Source organism: Geotrypetes seraphini, chromosome 2, assembly GCF_902459505.1.
Source record: "Geotrypetes seraphini chromosome 2, aGeoSer1.1, whole genome shotgun sequence".
Taxonomy (NCBI): domain Eukaryota; kingdom Metazoa; phylum Chordata; class Amphibia; order Gymnophiona; family Dermophiidae; genus Geotrypetes; species Geotrypetes seraphini.
Window position 1 is genome coordinate 413,580,798 of NC_047085.1, and position 20,991 is coordinate 413,601,788.

Consider the following 20,991-nt stretch of genomic DNA (forward strand, 5'->3'; position numbering starts at 1 on the left):
GGAGTCCCATGCAGACCTCTAATTACCACCTCTCTGGAATGTGGATGTAAAAAAAAGATTTGGATAAGTTGCTGGTGGAAAGGTCCATAGTCTGCTATTGAAATAGACATGGGATCCATAGCATAGAATGTTGCTACTAATTGTGTTTCTGCCAGATACTTGTGATCTAGATTGACCACTATTGGAAGCAGTATATTAGCATCTCCCCTTTTCCCCTCCCTCTTCTCAGGCCTCTCCTTTCTTGTTCTCTCCTGTCCCCTCCCTTCCTATACCTTCCTATCCTCTCCCTCTCTTTCCTTTTCCCTGTAAGTCGCCTAGAACCTCGCCTAGGTATGTGCGACTCACAAATGGAAGATTAGATTACATTAGGATACTGGGCTGTTAGGATATGTCCTGTTCTTTCTGATCATCCTGCTGTTCCTCTTGCTACCTTACAAGCAGTCTGGGCTTTTGTTTCCTCTCAGTAGCTTGCCTAGGTGTTTAATGGCCTTTACCTGTGTTTTGAACCCTAACTGCTTCCTTGCTACATCTCCTAGACTGCCTTTCCCTAATATAATTTTCCTTCCTATCAGCTCAGGCTTCTCAGGCCTCCTTGAGGACTGAGGTTGGACACCCCTGCTCTAGAGCCTCTTCTGGTTGTAAATTGCTATATAAGCAATGGTATACTTCCTTGCTTGTGACATTTGTTGTACAGCAGAAAGGCACATTTATACACTAAAGCAATATTGAATGTTAAAACAGAGTATACATAGTAGTGCTGCCCGATTCAGGAAAAAAAAATTTCAATTCGATTCAGCCTATTTGATTTTTCCTGCCTAATTGAGTGTTTTTTTCAAACACCTTGGTGGGTTTATTTTATAGCCTCTTCACACCCTTTGCCTTCTCCTAACCACACTGGCACTGTGGTGTAAACAAAATAAATAAACAAAAAAGACTTTTCTTCTCTTGGTTAAATCCTAGCTCACGTTTGCGGTCTAACACCAGCTCTGGCAGGATACACATTTCAAATCTGACATATTGTAATCACAAAACAGAAAATAAAATTATTTTTTCTACCTTTTGTTGTCTGGTCATTATTCAAATCTTGTTGGTCCCCGGCTCTGGTTGTCTTCTGATAACTTGCTTGCCAGGGTCTCCTTCTTTCTTCGTGCTAACAATCCATCTTCTATCTCTGTCCACCCCTTCCATTTCCCTTCCCTACCCCAGAGGTCTGGCATCTTTCCTTTTTTTCGTCTCCATCCACAGATCCACCTTTTCTCAACTAACCTTTCAACCAGTATCTTTTCCTCCTTCCCCACCACCCCAGGGTCCACCATATCTCCCTTTCTTTTCCCAACTACCCTCCTACCCTCCTCCCTTTCCTTCCCAACTACCCTCTATCCCCCCTCCACACAATCCCTTGTGTCCAACTTCTCTCTCTTTCTATTCCTTCTCTCCCTAAATCCCATTGTCCACTATTTCTCTCCCTCTCCTCTGTTTTTAAACACATTATTTCTTCCTCCCCAAGTCCAGCATATGCACATCTCTTTGAACCCCCCTTCCCTCCCTCCTTCCGTGTACTTCTACACCAGGGCACCCCTCCCCTTAAGGTCTGTCCCCCCCCTGAAGGCCTGCATCCCCCTCTGAAGCCCTGCATCCCACCCCTGAAGGCCAGCACCTCCCCCTAAAGGCCTGCACTCCCCCTATAGCCCTGCATCCCTCCCCTGAAGGCCTGCCTGTCCCCCCTGTAGGCCTGTCCCCCCCAAAGGCCTGCACCTCCCACTGAAGGCCTGCATCCCACCCCTGAAGGCCTGCCTGTCCCCCCTGAAGGCCTGTACCACCCCCCCTAGGGGGTTATGGGTACTTGGACAATCAGGCTTTTTGATCGTCCAAGTAGCCATTTAGGACACTTTTTAGACATTTTTTTTTTATTATGAACCCCATAGCTAATAAGTCACAAAATATATATGTTGATTTAATAATTGTGTTTGTATGAGATTAGCATTATTCTTTAATAAATTCTCCCCAAAGTAAATATAATGAAAAATATATATATATCAGGAATTTATAACCCTATGCTTGTTATATATTGTGGCCAGGCCAGGCCCCAGGTAAGTGGGAAACCCCGGCTCGAACCACAGGTAAAATTTTCAGTGTTCACTTCTCCAGGCTTATTATAATCAAAAGAAAAATTATCCAACTCAAAAGAATTCCCCTTTCACAGTCTCTAGTCACACAGTTCACTTTACGTAATTCCAGTGTCTATTGTATGAAATCTAGTCCAGGGACTGGACCACTTTCTAAGCCAAAAGGAAAATCAAAAATAGGACTCCTCAATCTCAGAATCCCAGATTGCCCTTCTTAGGACTGCTGGCTACTACAAGCCACAGTCCTTGCCAGCACTGCTCAGGCCCTGCTGAGGCCAGCACTTCTCCAAGCAATAGTGTACAAAAAAAATTATTTTCTCAGCTTTTATTCTTAGCACTTTCGTCCCTCCTAGGACTTTCACAGCTCTGCTCTGCAGGCTGTGTGGAAGCAAGCCGCCCTTTTGTATTCAGGTGTTCAGACCCTCCCAAATACTACCACCATCCTAGAGCTTCTGTTACCTAGGGACCTTACTGGCTAATACGGCTTTTAAGTCTGGTTCAAACTCTGCTGCCCTCTGCTTCTATGGCATTAATCAAGCACAGGCTTCTCGGTGCAGTCCTTACATTAGAGGGAGGAATGACACAGCTTTTAATTTATGAATCAAGTTTCCATACATTCCTCTGGCACACTTAAGTCTGCTTCAGCCTCACTGCACCACCCCCCACCCTGGGTCACTGGGGCTATAGTTGTTTTTTTGTCTCCATAAATTCCCCTGCTTCACTCTCCACTTCCCATTCCCCTCTCTGGGTGTTTGGGAAGGTTTTCTGGCCAGTTCTTCTCTGTCTGAGAGAACCTCTAGCCCTACCCCCTCAGGCTCCCCTGGGAACTCACAGTACCTAGCTGGCTGCTGGATTTGTCTCCCTGCTTGTTGGCCTGGGGCAATCAAACGTTCCTGGTGGTTTGCAGAGAGTGTTGGTCTGCTTTCAGTGTGCTGCGTTCTGCTTCCCCTGTTAGTTAGCTGAGGAGGATTTATCCATTTGCAGTTCTCCTGCTTGAGGCTTACGTGACTGCAGAGCTCGGTGGCTAACTTCACCCCCTTCTAGGTTGATCTTAGGTTTCTCCCTAGCTCTGGGAAAGGAATAATAACCATTCAAACAGATATAATTTTAAAGCAATTTCTAAAATTTTATAAGGACCTGTATTCTTCCGAGCCTTATTTGGAGAGGCAAAAAGATGGTAAAAATTTTTTAGATTTAATTATTGGACCTAAGGTTCCTGATCATATAAAACAGAGTTTAGATGAACCTATATCATTAAAAGAATTAGAAACAGCGTTGAGATCTCTTAGAGTTGGATCCGCTCCAGGTGGTGATGGTTATACAGTAGAATTTTATAAAACATTTCAAAATGTCCTTTCCCCATCTTTACTAAATTTATATCAGACACAACTTATAAAAGGTGATATTAAAGGTACTATGGCTGAATCAATAGTAATTGTTTTGCCTAAGCCAAATAAAGTTCCTACTTTGGTTTCAAACTACAGGCCTATATCTTTAATAAATGTGGATAATAAACTTTTGGCGAAAATTTTGGCTTTGAGATTAGCCAAAGCTCTCCCACATATTATAGACACGCATCAGACGGGTTTCGTTGCTAAAAGACATTCCTCTAATAACTCTAGATTATTGTTTCATATGTTAAATTTATAAAAAAAAATGGATGAACCGGCTTTTACAGTTTCCTTGGATGCAGAAAAAGCGTTTGATAGGGTAGAATGGAATTTTATGTATCAGGCTTTAGAATGGTTTGGTATAGGTTCTGGATTTATACAAATGGTAAAAACATTGTATAGCTTCCCGATTGCAAGATTAAATATTAATAATATGATATCTGATGGTTTTCAATTGCAGAGGGGAGTTAGACAAGGTTGTCCTTTATCTCCTTTGTTATTTGATGTTGTATTAGAACCCTTATTGTTAGCAATACAGCAAGCAAGGGGGATACAGGGTATTCCATATTCTGATATGGAATATAAAATTTCGGCTTATGCGGATGATATTTTACTTTATTTGAGGAATCCAGAGTCTACCTTATCTTGTCTATTGGAATTAATTGATATGTTTGGCAAATTTTCAGGTTATAAAATTAATTGGAGTAAGTCTGAACTTATACCTTTAAATGTTCATTGTGTAAAAGGATTATTTGACGCTTTTCCGTTCATATGGAAAGAAGAAGGATTTAAATATCTTGGCATTCAAGTTAAAAATACAATTGAAGATACAGTAAAAGAAAATGAAAAATTTGTATTGAAAAGAGTTACAGAGTTATGTGAGCAATGGAATCCGTTACATCTTTCTTGGTGGGGGAGAGTTCAAACTATTAAAATGATGATCTTGCCTGTAGTTTGCTACCAAATGAGTATGATACCTATTTATTTTCAGGGGTCCTTTTATAAAAAGCTTAATAGCATTTTAACAAAATTTCTTTGGCTTGGTAAAACGCATAGAATAGCTTTGGTATCTTTGCAAAAATCAATTAAGGAGGGAGGGGTAAATTTTCCAAATTTTTATAGGTACCATCAAGCCTATATTTTACGTCAGGGTATATATTGGATCCTCCCAGAACTGATAGATAATGCACCGGATTGGTTATATTTGGAATGGCGCCTTATGTTTCCCCTAAATTTAGTTCATCTTCCAAGTATCAACATGCCTAGAAGATACAGAGAAAATAAGATATTAATGGATACTTGGAAAACGTTGAGGTTTATTAGTAAATTAACACCTGTCCCAATAAACAAGTCAACTAATCAGTCTTTATGGATAAACTCCAAGATTAAAATTGGCGCAGCTGAAATCCTTTGGAAGGACTGGATTATTGCAGGCATTAGATCTCTGAATGATGTTATTTCAGAAGGTAAACTGCTGGAATTTTCACAATTGCAACATAGTAAAAAACAAAGTTTTAAATGGTTGCAATTGAAGCAGGCCATTCAGGTTGGGTTCCCTGAATGGAAAACATTGAATAATCAATATAGTTTAGAGTTCTTATGCTTCCAAGCAGACTTCCTAGGGCATCAAGCCGCATTGTGGTATAAATTAATATCTGGATATTTGAATAAAAAACCAAAAAATGGTCTAAGAGACATTTGGAGCATTGAGATTAAGCATCAAATTACTGCATCTCAATGGCCACTAATTTGGTCTTGGAGAATGAGATGTACAGTGTCAGCATCTATGAGACAAACTTGGTTCTTTTTATTACATAGAGCTTTTTGGACCCCTACACGTTTGCAAAAATTAGATAGTTCTAAGTCCAATAAATGCTGGCACTGTAATCTGGAACCTGGGACGTTGGATCATTTACTGTTTCATTGTCCCTACATTAAAAGTTTTTGGAATGCAATTTGGCCACAAATTAATAAATTGATGGAAAATCATGTAGCAATATCATATGATACAGTGTTATTTGGAATGATGATGAGAAAAAAAAGTCAAATTTCACCAGAAAATAACAAGCTTTTACTAGTCATGACAGGGGTTGCCATTCAGCATATAACCAATAACTGGAAGAATCATAGTAACCTTAATTATACATTTTGGTGGAATACAATTTGTCATATATTCAAAATGGAAAGAGTAATAGCAATACAAAGAGGGACATATCCTAAATTTATAAAAATATGGGGGCCATTGACAAAGTATTGTACTGAATGAATAGTAGGATTTATCTTCTTCTTTTCTTCTTTTTCTTGTCTTCTTTATGGCACACATGGAGGGGGGGGTAGTGAAAATAATTTTACATAACATATTATAATATGGTATACAATATGTATAAGGTGCTTGGAAAGTACTTGAAGGGGGGTGGGAGAGGGGATAAAAAAAATTTGTTCAGAATATTATGTAATAGATATAAAAGTGATATTGTGTATTCATTAGTTGTAACTCAATATTTTGTACACTTCATGTAAAATATGAAAATGAATAAAGAATTATAATAGTCTAAGATATATTTAATCTAACCATCTTTGAAACTTAAACTTAAACTTTAAAAAGGGTAAATACGATCGCATGAGAGCCATGGTAGAACAATGGCTCAAGAAAATGATGGACAAAATTAAAACGGTAGATCAGGCATGGTCCTTACTGAAAAATACTATCACGGAAGCACAAAATCTCTACATTCCGCGGATTTCCAAAGAAAGGAGAACTAAAGGCAAAGGAGAACCGGCATGGCTTACCAGACAGGTGAAGGAAGCCATAAAAGAAAAGAAGGACTCTTTCAAAAAAATGGAAACGCACAAAAACAACAGAAGCTTGGAACAAACATAAAGATGATCAGAAGAAATGCCACAAGGCGTTGAGGGATGCCAAAAAGGACTATGGGGAGAAAATAGTGCAAGAGGCCAAAAACTTCAAGCCCTTCTTTAGATACGTAAAAGGGAAAAAACCTGCAAAAGAGGCGGTGGGACCGCTGGACGACCAGGGAAGAAAAGGGTACATCAAGGAAGACAAACAAATTGCAGAGAGACTAAATTCCTTCTTTGCGTCCGTCTTTACAAAGGAGGACACTGCTACAATACCAGATGCAGTAGAAGTGTTCAAAGGAGTAATAGAAGGCAGCCTCACCACAGTAGAAGTGGACTTGGACCAGGTATACTACCAGATCGACAAACTTAAAAGTGACAAATCCCCTGGACTGGATGGAATTCACCCGAGAGTCTTAAAAGAATTGAAGGTTGAAATCGGAGAGTTATTGCAAAAACTTGCCAACCTGACAATTAAAACTGGACAGATACAAGACGACTGGAAGATAGCGAATGTTACGCCAATTTTCAAAAAAGGATCGAGAGGAGAACCGGGCAACTACAGACCTGTTAACCTTACGTCTGTTCCTGGAAAGATGGTTGAAGCACTGATTAAAGATAGCATATTCCGGCACTTAGATACACACAACCTGATGAAAGCCAGTCAACATGGCTTCAGGAAAGGGAAATCATGTTTAACGAATTTACTTCAATTTTTTGAGACCATGAATGAACAAATTGATAGTGAAGAACCGGTGGACATAATATACTTAGACTTCCAGAAAGCGTTCGACAAAGTTCCACACAAAAGACTTCTCAGGAAACTACAAAGCCATGGAATAGAGGGGTTATACAAAGATGGATAGGCAAATGGCTGGCGAACAGAAAACAGAGAGTGGGTATAAATGGGAAGTTCTCTGACTTGGAGAAAGTGACTAGTGGTGTACCCCAGGGCTCGGTACTTGGACCAATTTTATTTAATATCTATATCAATGACCTGGAAGAAGGAACATTCAGTGAGATCATCAAGTTTGCAGACGACACAAAACTATGCCGAGCAATCAGATCGCAAAAGGATAGCGAGGAACTCCAGCGTGATTTGTGTCAGTTAGAGAAATGGACGGAGAAATGGCAGATGAAGTTTAATGTGGAGAAATGCAAAGTAATGCATTTAGGCAGAAAGAATAAGGAATATGAGTATAGAATGTTAGGTGCAACTCTGGGTAAGAGCGAACAAGAAAAGGACTTGGGTGTACTGATAGATAGGATCCTGAAATCAGCAGCACAATGTGCGGCGGCGGCGGCAAAGAAAGCAAATAGTGTTGGGCATGATAAAGAAGGGAATCACGAGTAGATCAGAGATGGTCATAATGCCGCTTTATAGAGCAATGGTCAGACCCCACTTGGAATACTGCGTCCAGCATTGGTCTCCATACCTAAAGAAGGATATAAAACTGCTGGAAAGGGTGTAGAGACGAGCAACAAAACTAGTAAAAGGTATGGAGAAACTGGAATACGAGGATCGACTTAAGAGACTGGGATTGTTCTCCCTTGAGAAAAGGAGACTGCGAGGGGATATGATCGAGACCTTCAAAATACTGAAAGGAATCGACAAAATAGAGCAGAAAAAACTATTTACATTGTCCAATTTGACACGGACAAGAGGTCACGGAATGAAGCTAAGGGGGGACAAGTTCAGGACTTATATCAGGAAGTTCTGCTTCACTCAGAGAGTGGTTGACACCTGGAATGCTCTCCCAGAGGAGGTTATTGCGGAATCAACTGTCCTAGGATTCAAAAGCAAACTAGATGCACATCTCCTTATGAGAGGCATAGAAGGATATGGGTTACTAAAAATTACGCTAGGTGTACACCTGGCAGGGCCTCCGCATGTGCAGATCGCCGGACTAGATGGACCAAAGGTCCGATCCGGAGAAGGCGCTTCTTATGTTCTTATACTCTGTGGTAATGTGGAACAGATAGACAAATCTTTGCCAGTTTTGCCAGTTTAAATTAATTATAGCATTGAACCAAGGTTTGACAAGAGCTGACAATTAGAAACCCCCCAACAAAAAACCCTTTGGAACCTCCATTACAAATGGCTAGACTCTATTCAAACAAAGGAAAGTAATCAAAGTAATGAAGAAGAATAACATCTATAACCACAGATCTTTAGTCCAGCAAAGCAGGATGAGCAAACAATTAGGGTTGATTCAAGACAAACAAAAGTGGCAGCTGCAGTCTCCAAAGTACATAAATTACCAACCACAGTGCCACAAGTTGCTTTGAATCAACAAAGCAAAGTACGCAAGCAATTATTCTTGGCTATTGAAAACATCTTGCACAGTTGAAAGGATTTATCTAAGGTAGAATACATTGTATAGTGGAACACGGTATGCATAACCAACAAATTTGAAAGTGTAATAGCTGAAAAACATCATTCTATTAGTCCTTTTCTCAGAGTATGAAGACCTGTTCAACTTTATTGTGTCTTGGACCGTTGATATAAATTACCTCAATGTAATATTTATAAAATATATAGAGTCACTTCTTACCATTTAATTAAATCATTTGGGATGCTCATTATGCTCATTGGGAACTCTCTTCCATGTTTCACACGTATACTCTCAGCTGAAATTATACGTACTAGACCTGCTGGAGTTGGTTGACATGGGACACTGGCTGTATTGGCTTATAATTAATACTGTCTCCCTGCTTATTAACTATGATATGTACAACTAGTCTGTTTCATGTTTGAGTTATCTTTTGTATATTTATAATAATTATCTGTATACTTTGTATATTTATTTTGAAAAATAAAAATGATTTATAAAAAGAAAAAAGAAAATCCATTAACATAGATTTGCTCCTTATTCTACAATTGTGTGTGCCAATTGAGCCTTTGAAAATGTATTCCATCAGAATTAAAGAAGATGACACATTTTGAATTAATGATTACAGCAGTGGTTCCCAACCCTGTCCTGGAGGAACACCAGGCCAATTGGGTTTTCAGGCTAGCCCTAATGAATATGCATGAAGCAAATTTGCATGCCTATCACTTCCATCATATGCAAATCTCTCTCATGCATATTCATTAGGGCTAGCCTGAAAACCCGATTGGCCTGGTGTTCCTCCAGGACAGGGTTGGGAATCACTGGATTACAGCATTCTTGACATATATTATTGTAGATTTAATATGAATTATGGGGTCATTATTCAACCAGGGCAGTAAACAGTAGCAGTAATGAGGCCACTGATTACCTTAGAATGGTGGCATGGAATGCTGTTACTGTTTGTGTTTTTACCAGGTACTTGTGACTTGGATTGTCCTCTGTGAAGATGGGTTACTGGGCTAGATGGACCATTGGTCTGACCCAGTAAGGCTATTTTTTTGTTCTTAAAATTTTTTTAAAACGCCAGTGACAACAACTGAAATAAGTCCAGATATTCAATGTCGATATCTGGATAGTGGCTGGCTCTGAATTTCTGGACTAAGTGATCTTTTTGCCAGCACTACCCAGATAATGGACTGACACAGCTTTCAAGCTGGAAAGTCAACTGTATAAAGTTAGGATAGCCATTTTGCTGTCCTATTGTAATAATTATCTGGTTAGTGAACTGAATATCATTTGTTAACTGGGTAATTCCACGGACCGTCCATGCTCTGCCCATGGACCCTCTTGGCATTATCTGGATGGGGAATATTCAAAAGAGTGCACCAAAAATTAAGTGTGAGAAATATGGGAGCTAATTGCTGATTCCATTATGGCAACTGTGTGTGAAAATGCTAATATAGAATCGAGTGTAAATGATCATGTTTCCACCTAACGTTCCACCTCTATTACAAAGCTGTGTTGAGCTCAGGGCAGTTATGGCAGCCCAAGTGTGGCTTTGTAAAAAGGGGGAGGGAGGTTTAGGCACACACATTTATGATGTCAAAAGCTGGTGTAAATGGTTGTGCCTAAAGCTGGCAGTTGTGCGCTTAAGTCATAATATTCTATAACTTTGTAGTTGTGTGCTATAGTATTTAGGTAATAAGGGCCAGATTCTATAAAAGACACCTATGTTAGGCACTGCTAGGCTTCCTAATTGTAGCTGCCTAGCAAAGCCTAACTTTAAAAATTGGCTCAATTGGCAGTTTTGAGCCAATCCAAAAATAAATAAATTAATTAATTAATTAACAAGTAGGAGTTTGGTGCTGAACTCTTTTATTTTATTTTTTTTTCTTTATGAATTATATTTTGAAAAATTATACAAGCATTACTACTTGAGCAGGAAAAATAAAGAAAACAATTGACAATCTCAGAATTAACTAAGTGATAAGGAAACAAATTATATTATCTTCTTAGACCTCAAAAAAACCTATAAAGGGGGAGAAGTCTTTAATACATGGGACTATAAATTTTTTAGGAAAAGAGAATCTAATATAATAAAACGGTAAGCCGCGCATGCACACTTCCTAAGCGTGCATCCGTTTTCCGTGAGCTGTAGCTAGGAAGTGCGCATGCGCGACTCACCCCCTGCCCTCTCTGTCGCCTCCTGGCTCCAGTGGCGTGACAGTTTTCAAAGAGGCGCGGGATTGTTTCTATGCGGAACCACCAGCCATTAAAGCTCCTGGCGCTGACTCCCGACGGTGGAGGAGAGGCAAGGTAGAAGAAGATTTCCGCCACCCCCCCTTCCCTTCCCTTACCACGGCCCCGACTGGCGATTTAAGCAGCGTGTCCAGCAGTCTTCACACGCTGCTTCGGGCCCTTCTACTGCCCTGATTTGCTCCGGACGTGCCAGAGTAAATCAGGCCAGTAGAAGGACCCGAAGCAGCGTGTGAAGACTGCTGGACACGCTGCTTTAATCGCCATGTGTAGTCGGACCCGCGGGAAGGGAAGGGGGGAGGCGGCAAAGGACTCGGGCCCGCGTTTGTAGTCGCGACTGTGGGAAGGGAAAGGGGGTAGAGGAAACAATAATGCTGCTGCACAGGGAACTGGTATGGGGGGAGGGAAATGGAAGGGGGAGGGAATGCTGCTTTGGACAGACAGACAGAGGGAGGAAGGGAGACAGAAAGACACAGGAGCAGGTGCACAGGGAACAGACACAGGTGCAGGGAGATATACAGAAAGACAAACAGACAAAGGGGGCCAGGGACAGAGACAGACAGAAAGAAAGACAGCGGGAGTCGTGTCAGGAGGGGTGTGGGATGCCGCACAGGAAACTTTTCCAATGGGTGCAACTGGGCGGCTGTCGGGAACCTCTGATCAGGGGCAGAGCAAGATAACTGTATCATAGGGATAAGAAGGAGGAGGGGGGGAGAAAAAGGAAGGGGCGCCTACTGCTGGACAGGGGGAGAAGGAAAGAGGTGCTGATGGACAGGGGGTGGGTGAAGAAAAAGGAACAGAGGCCTAATGTTGGACAGGGGGAGAAGGAAGGTCCTGCTGGACAGGGGGGAGGTAAAACAAAGGGAGAAGGGCTGCTGCTGCATAAGGAGAGCTGTGAAGGGGTGGTGGTGGACACAGGGGAGGTAAAAGGAAGGGAGAATGGACAGGGGGAGCAGGCAAGGGGTGGTGATGGACAGCCAAGGAAAAAGAAAGACAGAAAGAAAGAAAGCGGCTAAGGAGAGAGAGAGAGAAAAAGAAATAAAGAGAGACACACACACATATATTCTAGCACCCGTTAATGTAACGGGCTATAAGACTAGTAAGAAGAATAAAAGGCTTAACAGTGATTCCTAATATCTATAATATCCTTTTAACCTCTGGAGATCTTCTTTAAGTCTAGAAAAGTCCGCAGATGGTCAGGAACAAAAAAAGTATACTTAGTCCCTGCGTATTTGATGAGGCATTTACATGGATACATTAATTGAAAAGTGGCACCAATCTCCTTTGTTTCTTGCCTCATTACTAAGAAAAGTTTTCTTCTTTCCTGATTTTCTTTGTTCACATCATTGAATATTCATAGTCGCTGTCCAAGAAACCTTCAAAAGCGAATCATCAAACAATGCTCTGATCCTCATAGAATTCCTATGAGCATCGGAGCTTTTACTGCAGCAGTCTGCAATAAAAAACTTAACATGACTTGATAAAAGAGGGCCTAAGTTAGTCCAATAAAAAAGGTATCACCTTATTTTCTTTGTCTTTTTAAAATTTCTACATATTACCTCTAAAAGTGGACTAATAAGGCTACCAAACCATTTTACCCAAGAGCCTACACTTGGCTTCCAAAGCTTCACTCACCCATTTTCTTGTCTTCTGCACCACTTTTTAAAATTATACCTAGGTAATGTGTGAGATCTACCACCTTTGCTCCAGGCAGGCAAAAGACCAAACAATCCTCATGTTCACTGGCCATCTAGCTATCTATGTGTTTAATGATTAAATTAACTGAAAAGGCCATCCTAACCTTTTCCTCCTGACAGAAGCCCCTGGAGAGAGATCCTCAATGCGAGAGGATATTGCATCCCCGTAGGGTAGGTCGTGACTACAGGACTACATCTGGAGTTTTAACAGAGGAGATCTGTACTTTAGTTCATTTTCACTTAAGATAGTTAACAAGCATTTTACTACTTTTATTCATTTCCATATAATATTTAGTAGAAGTGGTAAAAAGGTGCTGCCATAGTTGCTAATTTATTATAAGTATATTTAAATTTATAAATTTGGGGCAGAAGAGTTTTATCATTGGAAAGAAAAAAGTCATTGATTTGAAATTCAAGATTGTGTTGCTTTAGTTTATACGCTTGGCAAGAAATCAATCCTCCTCTTAATGAGACCTTAAAGGCCTCCCATTTAATTAGGGGATCCATAGAATCAGAGTAATTGAACTGAAAGAATTTGTCTATAAATTTAGAAATCCTCAGCCTAACAGATTCATCAGATAGAAGGTGATTTGGCAATCTCCAAATATGGGATTTAGTTGAGGTCACAGCATCCCATTTTAATTCAAGTGATATAAGTGCATGATCAGAGATGACAATAGAATTGATTGAAGTGGAGAGTAGATTAGGCATAAGTGAGGAGGAAATAAGAAAATAGTCGATTCTCAAGTAGCTTTTATGAGGGGAGGAAAAGTAGGTATAATCTCTATCATCTGGGTGTTGTAGCCTCCATGGATCCGTGAGGCCATAATGCTTAAGTAAGGAATTTAAGACAAGATTAGCTTTAGAAGGAACAATAATACTAGAGGAGTGCCTATTCAGCCAGATGTCTAAGGGTAGATTAAAGTCACCCGCCATAATAAGAGGGAGGGTATCAAACTCAGCAATGGTGTGGAAAAGTTGAGTAAAAAATTCAGGGGAATCTACATTAGGGACATATACATTAACAAGAAGAACTTCCTGCGAAAGAATATTTGTCTTAACTATCAACCATCTGCCTTCAATATCGTATTTGATTTCCAAAAGCTGAACCAAAGTAGTTTTGTTAAATAAGATCATTGGAGCCTCCGCCAGATAAGTCAGCCAATTATTATTACCTAAATAATGGGAGAGATTAGAGATATGTGTTTCTTGCAAGAAAACAATGGAAGGCTTGAATTTTTTAAGATGAGTAATGATTTTTTTTCCTCTTTATGGGATGTCATATCGGAACCCTGGACCAATCCCTGCGGAGTACCTCAAGGCTCACCACTGTCACCCATGCTCTTCAATCTCTTCATTTCCTCCCTTGGTACCCTATTAGACAAACTCGAAGTAACCTCATTCAGCTATGCAGACGATATAACCATACTCCTTCCCTTTGACTCACAAGACCCCACTACAACAGACAACCTGATAAAAACTCTAGAAACAGTGGAAAAATGGATGACAGATCACAAACTGAAGCTCAACCCAGACAAAACTAAATTTCTACTGCTTGAAAAGGACAAAACCCCTTCTATAACAACTAGAAATAAAAACCACCAAATATCCTATACAGCCCGCCCTCAAACTCCTTGGGGTAACAGTAGACAGATGTTGCACTCTTCAGATGCAAATCAACAAAATCACACAAAAAGCATTCTTTACCATGCGCAACCTTCGCAAAATTAGAAAATTCTTTGGCAAAGAACAATACAGACTCATAGTTCAATCCCTAGTCCTAAGTGTAATGGACTATTGCAATATCCTCTACCTTCCTTGTCCCACATACCTAATAAAACAACTACAGACCGTCCAGAATACTGCCCTCAGACTGATCTATTCCCTTGGAAAATTTGACCACATCACCAACGCCTTCCTAGATTCACACTGGCTTCCAATACAAGCCCGCATCCAATTCAAATTATACTGCATATTATTCAAAACATTAAACGAAACGGCACCCTCCCACCTAAACAACCGCCTAAACAGGAACCTCTCTTCCAGACAGAGGAGAACCCAGTCCCCTTTCTCCTACCCCCCTTTTAAAGGAACTAAACGCAAAAAGATGTACGACAACTTACTAGCAACATATGCAGCTAAATTGGACCCCTCCATCACCAACCTACTGACAGCTTCAACTGACCTCAAAGCTTTTCGAAAAGAAATCAAAACCATACTATTCAAGAAATTCATCCTAATTTCCTAACCCCCTCTCTTTTCCCCTCTCTCCCCCTCTTAGTATCCTCCCTTTAAAACTTGATTTAGACCTAACGCCTTTAATTGTATTCCTCGTCCTGAAAACGTCTAGCTATCGTTTTGATGTATTAGGCCCAACGTCTTTAATTGTATTCCTCTTCCTGGAAATGACCAGTTATCTTTTTGATGTAATCCGCTTAGAACTGCAAGGTACAAGCGGAATAGAAGTCATTAATGTAATGTAATGTAATGTCTCAGGCCATTTACATTCCAAGAAATAAAAGAGAGGTTGGAAAATATTTTATTTTCAGCCATAGTATTGTGTAAGCTGTTCATACGCGCATGGCACTGCAACTCAAGAAGGAAAGAGAGAGAGAGAAAGAAAGAGAGAGACCTCTGAGGGAGAAAGAGGCATAAAGAGCTAAAGAAAGCTCAGCCGGACTGCAAAGATTGAGAGTGAAAGGGGGAAAAGCAGATAGACAAGGGACGCCTGAAAAGAGGGTATCCTCCTATTGAAAAGACATAGTATAAAAAAACCCCAGAGATCAAGAAACTATATAGAAGTAAAATATAGTATTAGGAATTATTCATAAATTCAAGTAAAGGGATCAGGAGGAAAATAAGACAATTTTGCATAAACCAAAGGAATCAGCTATTGAGGATAAACAACGTAATCAATGGAAAGATAGAGATGGCAATTAAAAATATGAAAAGCAATGTAACCATCTGTCAATGATATATCAATTTTCAAATATTATAGAAAAGGGGAATGGTAAGGGAAAGCAAGAGATAAATAAGGAATCTAAAACATAAGAGAAATCAGATACAGCAATAAACAATTTATATAATATGAGTATAAATCCTGTGATAATATAAAAATGTAGTTCATTAAAACTGGTTATTAGGAAAACATTGGGTCAAATATTCAAATTGATTTCAATTAATACAACAGAAAGAAGTAAACAGATAAGTATCTTGGAATCAATTGAGGTGCTTATAGATGTAATTTATCAAAATTCATATTATAGAAAACATTGTTAGTTAAAGCAATAATAGTTAAATTTGACATTGCAGTTATAGAAGTAACAATTAATGCATATCTAGAGAGGAGAATGACAGGAGCAATTCATCTAATAATTAAGAATGAGAAATTATTGAGAAATCCAAAAATTAAGGGCAATCAAAGAAGAGTTATCATGCCTAAAGAATCGATTGTATATGTAACAATTAATTATTATCTAGAGTTATATATGGAAAATTTAATGAGTATTGAAAGAGAAGAATGACAGGAGTAAATCATCTGTTAATTAATAATTACAAACTATTGAGGAATCTAGATATAAAGGACAATCAAAGAAAATTCATCTTATATTAAAGTTATAGTATGAGTAAAATGTCATGAAATTAAATATTAAGTAGTTTGAAGGACATTTGAGAATTGATAAGTTCATTAAGTTGTGCAATAATTAAAAGGCATAGAATATCAATAAAATATAAATATAAAAGAAGATCAGACTGAGAACAAATTAATGCATATCAATATAATATAGTAATGAGCTAAAAAGATAGCAGAGTCTATAGCAAGTGAAATTGGTTTTAAGATATGAACTAGCAGTAAACAATGATGTAATGTACAAATTACATAAGAACATAAGAACTGCCATCTCCGGATCAGACCCATGGTCCATCGAGTCCGGTGATCCGCACATGCGGAGGCCCAGTCAGGTATACACCTGATGTAGTTTTAGTCACCCATATCCCTCTATGCCTCTCATAAGGAGATGTGCATCTAATTTGCCTTTGAATCCCAGCACAGTGGATTCCTTAATAACCTCCTTTGGGAGAGCATTCCAGGCGTCTACCACTCGTTGCGTAAAACAGAACTTCCTGACATTTGTCCTGGACTTGTCCCCCCTTAGCTTCAAACCATGTCCTCTTGTCCGTGTCGCGTTGGACAATGTAAATAATTTATTTTCCTGCTCTATTTTATCGATGCCTTTCAGCATTTTGAACGTCTCGATCATGTCCCCTCGCAGCCTCCTCTTCTCAAGGGAGAACAGTCCCAGTTTCTTGAGTCGTTCCTCATATTCCAAGTTCTCCATACCTCTTATTAACTTCGTTGCTCGTCTCTGCACCCTCTCCAACAGTTTTATATCCTTCTTTAGGTTGGGAGACCAATGTTGGACACAGTATTCCAAGTGTGGTCTGACCATTGCTCTATAAAGCGGCATTCTGACTTTCTCCGATCTACTCGTGATTCCTTTCTTTATCATGCCTAACATTCTGTTTGCTTTCTTTGCCGCTGCCGCGCATTGTGCCGACGGCTTCAGGGTCCTATCTATCAGTATACCCAGGTCCTTTTCTTGTTCGCTCTTACCCAGAGTTGCACCTGACATTCTATACTCGTATTCCTTATTCTTACTACCTAAATGCATTACTTTGCATTTCTCCACGTTGAACTTCATCTGCCATTGCTCTGCCCATTTCTCTAACTGATACAAGTCGCTCTGGAGTTCCTCGCTATCCTCCTGCGATCTGATTGCCCGGCATAGCTTTGTGTCGTCTGCAAACTTAATGATCTCACTGGATATTCCGTCTTCCAGGTCATTGATATAAATATTAAATAGGATCGGCCCAAGCACTGAGCCCTGGGGCACACCTCTAGTCACTTTCTCCCAGTCTGAGAACTTCCCATTTATGCCCACTCTCTGCTTTCTGCTTTCCAACCATTTGTCTATCCACCTTTGTATATCTCCCTCTATTCCATGGTTTTGTAGTTTCCTGAGAAGCCTTTCATGTGGAACTTTGTCGAATGCTTTCTGGAAGTCCAAATATATTATGTCCACCGGCATTCCACTATCAATTTGCTTGTTCACGGTCTCGAAAAATTGAAGTAAATTCATTAAACATGATTTCCCTTTCCTGAACCCATGTTGACTGGGTTTCATCAAGTCGTGTGTATCTAGGTGCCGGACTATGCTATCCTTGATCAGTGCTTCAACCATCTTTCCAGGGACAGACGTAAGACTCACAGGTCTGTAGTTGCCCGGTTCCCCTCTCAATCCTTTTTTGAAAATTGGCGTGACATTCGCTATCTTCCAGTCCTCTGGTATCTGTCCAGTTCTGATTGTCAGATTGGCAAGTTTTTGCAATAGCTCTCCGATTTCAACCTTCAATTCCTTTAAAACTCTCGGGTGAATTCCATCCGGTCCAGGGGATTTGTCACTTTTAAGTTTGTCGATCTGGTAGTACAATTTTTTTTTTTTTTGTTTTGATATGGTCAACAGTACTTACAACATATTATAAATAGTAATATGAGAAAATAGTAAGAGAGATATATATGGCATCAATACAGAGTTGATATAATTCATACAGAAAGCAAAGGGATAAAATTCATATAAAGTCATCGTTAATTGAGTAACCAAAAGAACACGAGGTGAACTTCACAGACAGTGACATTAAAATTGTAGTATCAGAGGTAAAGGAGATTACAAGCAAGTGGACAAATCTGAGGGCAATTCAAATAATTAGTAATACTAGCGAGTGAATATATAGTATATCAAAAGAAGCACACTATAATATAAGGTAATAGTGGGAGAAAAGGGAAACAAAAAAAGTAAAAGCAATAAACGAGCATACCGTAAGGAAGTAGTCAGCTGCAAACCTAGGGCTCCACGGACATAGGGAATCGAAACAGAAAGTCAGTGCAAACAACACTGAAGCTCAATTTAATCAAAGTCAAGGACATATAGAGAGACAATGGAAGAGAGAAGAAAACTATTTAGAGCATGAGAAAGGAAGGAACCAACAAAAGAGGAAAAAATACAATTGTAAATAAAATGCTCCAGCATGAACAGCAAAGGGAGAAGCAGGCAAACAAATTAGAAAGCAAATATTCAATTCGTAACCAACTCGTGAGGAAGAAGAATGTCCAAAGAACAGGCCATATGAAGTACACTATAATATGTATATAAATATATGAATTCAATAATGTATCAACTTATTAGAAAAATCATGAATCAATAAACTACTATTGATTAAAACTGAGTGCACTATAATATACAATACACTATAATATATAATAAAAAAAAGAAAAGTTGTGAGGGTAGAGAGCAAGCACAAGGCAAGCCACAGGTGAAAACCCAGTGAAATTCAGAGGCTAGACAGGAAACAATGAAGGGAGCAGGCACTGATCGTGAGAAGAGGGAAAGCAAACAACAAAGGGAAGGAAACAGCATTAAACAGGGTGTGATAAATCATCTGTCGTACAAGGCAGGAGACATAGCAACACAATCACTATGAGGCACATAGAGGCAAGAAAAAGAAAGAAAAGAAAAAGAAATGTGCGCAGGGAGAGGAAAGGAAGTACACAGAGAGAGATGCCACTAGTTTCCAAGAAGAAGAGAAACAAGAAATAGAGGGTTCAACAATTTATTTCTTAGAGTCGATCGAGTAAATTAGAAAATAAAAGTAAAAACCTCATAGCAGGAAAAAAAATCAGTTGAAAGAAAATGGAGTCATTTCGAGCGGGAAATTGCCAGAGAGCAAGGGGAAGAAGAAGGCAAGTCAAAATGGTGGCAAAAACACAAGAAATGAACATGAGTAATCAGAAACTGTAAAATGCTGTAAAACCATGCAAGAGAACAAGAGTTATGCAATTGTAAAATTGAACAGAGCTATCCCGATGAAGGGAAAAGTCAAAAAACCAGTGAAGAAAGTTGAAATCTGAACTGTAGCCGAGTCAATCGTTAATTCCGGGCAAGCACCAGTGAACGAGGGTAAGACAGTCAGGTTCCCATTCCTTGGGATTGAATTTGATCCAGATGTGCCTGGAATAAATCAGGTGAGTCAAAGACTTTGGTGGCATTATTGATGATAATGATCATTCTTGCTGGGTATTCATTGACTTCAGTCTGGGTCTCATAGCCAGAAAGGACTTTCTTTTTCTTGCAGTAGTTTGGGCAAGATCAGGAACAATAAAAATCTTTCTGCCGTCGATGATCAATCCAGTGTGTGCTCTAGCTGCAGTGAGTATACAAAGAGCTTGTTGAAAGCGAAGAAATCTAACAACAATCGGGCGTGGGGAAGATTGATTTTGTGTCATTCTGGAGGGGACTCTGTGAGAGCATTCAATATCAATGTCATTTTCATGTTCAAGTTAACAATTAAAGGGTTACTATACAGTACTGAAGGCTGTAAAGTAATAGAGTAATAGATCACTACAGGTCATTGACCTGGTGGGCCACCGCGGGAGCGGACTGCTGGGCGTGATGGACCTGTGGTCTGACTCAGCAGAGGCAATGCTTATGTGCTTAAGTTTAATACTTTAGGTCAGTGATTCCCAACCCTGTCCTGGAGGAACACCAGGCCAATCGGGTTTTCAGGCTAGCCCTAATGAATATGCATGAGAGAGATTTGCATATGATGGAAGTGATAGGCATGCAAATTTGCTTCATGCATATTCATTAGGGCTAGCCTGAAAACCCAATTGGCCTGGTGTTCCTCCAGGACAGGGTTGGGAACCACTGCTTTAGGTAACCATTTCTGTAGGAAAGCAGTTATATCAGACCCCTCAATTCCTTCCTTTAAGCCAATAATTCTCAAATTATTTCTACGACTGCGATTAGCCAGATCTTCTAGGTCTTGTTCTAGTTTTTTGAAACGTTTGTCCATAAGGCTTTGAGATTGTGCTGATTCCAATGCAGCAGTGTCAGCACGTGCTTCAAGCTTTTCAATGCGCAGCTGAAAATTGGATAGTGAAGTATTGATCTCAGCAAACTCATGGAAACTCAGCAAACTCATGGAAACACTAATTAAAAGCAAATTGGACACGATCTTGAATGAAGGGAATCTTCGGGATCCCAGTCAGCATGGATTCACCAAGGGTAGGTCCTGCCAATCCAATCTCATCAGTTTCTTTGACTGGGTAACAAGAAAGTTGGACTTGGGAGAGTCTTTGGACGTTGTATACCTGGACTTCAGTAAAGCTTTTGACAGTGTCCCACACCACAGGCTGCTAAGCAAGATGGAATCGATGGGGTTAGGAGAGACACTAACTGCATGGGTCAATGATTGGCTGAGTGGCAGACTTCAG

At 39.8% G+C, this 20,991-nt stretch overlaps 1 protein-coding gene across 1 annotated transcript in view; it reads left to right on the plus strand.

Annotated features, from left to right (window-relative positions):
* COL28A1 (collagen type XXVIII alpha 1 chain) overlaps nucleotides 1-20,991 on the plus strand; it is a 312,775-nt gene that overhangs the window by 90,164 nt on the left and 201,620 nt on the right. The gene's annotated exons all lie outside the window — the stretch shown is intronic.